This window comes from Hylobates moloch, unplaced genomic scaffold, assembly GCF_009828535.3.
Source record: "Hylobates moloch isolate HMO894 unplaced genomic scaffold, HMol_V3 SCAFFOLD_5, whole genome shotgun sequence".
Lineage (NCBI taxonomy): Eukaryota > Metazoa > Chordata > Mammalia > Primates > Hylobatidae > Hylobates > Hylobates moloch.
In genome coordinates, this window is record NW_026652280.1 from 67,890,285 (window position 1) to 67,893,761 (window position 3,477).

Here is a 3,477-nt window from a genome sequence, read left to right on the forward strand (position 1 = left end):
TGCCACACTTACTGGCAGTTGAATTGAAATAAAGTTGGATTGAACTAAAAGCTTTCTGTAACATCTTCAAGGTGTTAACAGGTTAGACACTCCCTTAGCACACGTCCTTAATGTTTTAAACATTACTCTTTGCACTTTTTGGTTCTGTTCCTAGGTAACAGAAATTGGGGGCACCTGGTAAGTCCTTGATTAGTGTCAGGCACCAATGGGATATACACTTTCTCTACAGGTCATGAACTCAAAAAGAGGGTGGTCTACTGTGGATGATCCTGTTAGTTGCCTACCTAGATTTACTTCTTCAGCCCCTTCCTTGCTGGCAGAGCTATTTTGTTCAGGAGCTAATGGGCCCCAAACTAGCCCTTCCATTCTCCTTTCTAATTAGTGGCTTATCTTAATATTGTAATGTTCTATTCTGATGATGGTGATGATGATGATGAAGGCTAACACTTACTAAGCATTCACTCTGTGCTAGGTACTTTTTAAAGAACTTTAAAAGCTATCAACTCATTTCGATACAGGAGTTAAGAAGAAATTGCTTAGGCAGATAGTCAGGGTATGGGAGTCCTCAGTAAGGTCTTCCTTTTAATAAAAAGCAGCCCCCAATCGTTTCCTTTTCTAACAAAGAGCAGCCTGTAAAATCGAGCTGCAGACAGACAAGCAAACTAGAAGCTTGCACAGGTGAATTCCGGCAGTTGTGCCCATAGGAATATACTACCTGGGATGAGGCATGTTCAAAGTGGCGGCCCCATCTTCTCTTTTTGCCAGCCACGTGTACAGTAAGGAGCAGACTAGGTGGCACTGCCCAAGTGGAAAGCCCATTTGTATAATAAGATTAGGGTTGGGAGACCAGCCTTCCCCATGCTACGTAAACATCACACCTGGTCAAACAAATCTGTAAGCCCTACATAAATCAGACACTGCCTCCTCAAGCCTGCTTATAAAATCTGCTGTGGTCTGCCCATGCCCCTTTTTTTGGACGTCTTACAAGGAGCTGCTCTCCTCTCCCCTTTCTTCTGCCTATTAAACTTTCCACTCCTTAACCCACCCACGTGTCCCTTTCCTTAATCCTCTTGGTGAGAGATGCCGAACCCTGGATATTTACCCCACACGGTGATGCCACTTCAATTTAATTCTTGTAAACCAAAAGAGATAGTTCTTAGTCAATTCAGAAAGTTTATTTTGCCAAGGTTAAGGACGCACCCTGACATAGCCTCAGGAGGTCCTGCCGACCTGTGCCCAAGGTGGTTGGGGTACATCTTGCTTTTATACATTTTAGGGAGACATGAGACATCAATCAATATGTGTAAGATGAATATTGGTTCACTTCGGTAAGGCGAGACAACTTGAGGGAGAGCTTCCAAATCCTAAGTAGATAAGAGACAGAAGGTTGCATTCTTTTGAGTCCTTGATCAGCTCTCCACTGAATACAAAATTTAGTCTGGCTCAGTGCATTTGCATTTTTACATGAACAATAGGGCAGAGAAAGCAAGCAGATATGCTCTTGTCTCAGGCGAGCCTCAGAGGGATGACATCAAAATCTGTCTGTCCTTTGTCCATAAGGAATTTTCTTGTGGGCAAATTGTGAGGGAGGTATGTAGCTTTTTATCTTTGTAGCTATCTTATTTAGGAAAAAAAATGGGAGGTAGGTTTACCTGACATAGTTCCCAGCTTGTCTTTTCCCTCGGCTTAGTGATTTGGGGGTCCCGAGATTTATTTTCCATTCACATTCTCCTAATAAAGCCATGAGGAAGGTACCATTATTAAACCAAAGCCCAGAGAGACCAACTTGCCTAAAGTCACGCAGCTGGAAAGCAGCAGCTGAATCCCCATAGTCTGATTCTAGAGCATTCCCTCTTAACCACTATGTCTTGTAAGCCAATGAGACAAGAAGGCTGCTGGAGGAACATCTGGGACACTTTAGAGGTAAGAGTTCTTTTTCTTCTTTGGAATGTTGTCATCTGCACATGATACTTGGAACTGCTGCAGATATCTTGTGTCTATAATAGGAGTCACGGCTGAGTATGTTGGAGTAAAAAGATGGAAGCCACTAAACATTTTGAAGACATCCTTGGGCAAGGTTGAATTAACTAACCTTGGAACTACTCTACCTCTGGAATTGTTTTTCGTGTGAGAAAATGAACCCAGTATCCTTTAATCTACTTGTTAGAGCTCCTGTTACCTGTGGCAAAAAGCACTCTCACCGATACACATAGAAACAAGCATAATTCTGACCTAAGACAAATAGAAACGAGCATAATTCTAACCCTTTTAGGTAGTCAAAATATTTGCACTATGGGCAAGATTTTCATTCAGACAACAAATATTTATTGAATGCCTTCCATTTGCCAGATATAGTGCAAGTTGCTGAACCAAACAATATGGGAAGGGCAGGTTTCTCCACCCATGGAGGTTATAATCTGGTCGTAAATGTAGTAGTGAAAGTGCGGGCAGGCATATTTTGGGACGGTATCTTGAGGACTCATCTGGATTGGGAGTCAGAGAATGCCCTAATAAAATCCAGTAAAAGCATGCATTACAGATTCAAAAAGAATCCATATAATGTCTGTCTCATCCATCAAGTATTTGTGACATGTTTTGGTTTTAGTTGTATAAGAACAGTAAGAACTATTATGTGCACAATAGTGTTAGGTGTATAAGTATTTTTATTTTTTATTTTTGAGACGGAGTCTCGCTCCGTCGCCCAGGCTGGAGTGCAGTGGCACGATCTCGGCTCACTGCAAGCTCCGCCTCCCGGGTTCACGCCATTCTCCTGCCTTAGCCTCCCGAGTAGCTGGGACTACAGGCGCCTGCCACCATGCCTGGCTAATTTCTTGTATTTTCAGTAGAGACAGGGTTTCACCGTGTTAGCCAGGATGGTCTCGAGCTCCTGACCTTGTGATCCGCCCGCCTCGGCCTCCCAAAGTGCTGGGATTACAGGCGTGAGCCACGCGCCCGGCCAGGTGTATAAGTATTTGGGTAACTTTATAACAAAATACATTTACATTAAGGGCCAGACTGTCTTTCCCTTTTAAAGGGAAATACTGAAGCTGATTTAGGAGAGGCAAACTAACATAAAACATAAGGCAAAGGAGTGGGAACCAAGGCATTTGGTATCTATTTCTAGCCCACTGGGCAGCAGTCCTCCGTGTCTTGAATTCTGTGATTTGCGAAATATGATTCATAGGGGTTGCAATGGAATATTTCTGAGTTTTTAAACTAATGAGGGATAAATTTTTAAAATCCCTGTGCTGCTGTGAATGTTCTAGAAATTATTCACAAGTTTATTACAGCAAAGAAAATGGGCAAAAGGAAGGGGGTGGGTACAGGACGTGACACTCCAGAAAAGAAGGCAGTGACGTAAAAAATCAAGAGGAAGTCCACACCAGGAAATAGTGCTGTGCACATTAGAGCTGTTACTGAATAAATACTTGTTGGAATTTCCAGAGATAACCAAACAAACATGAAGAAGGAAGTGGG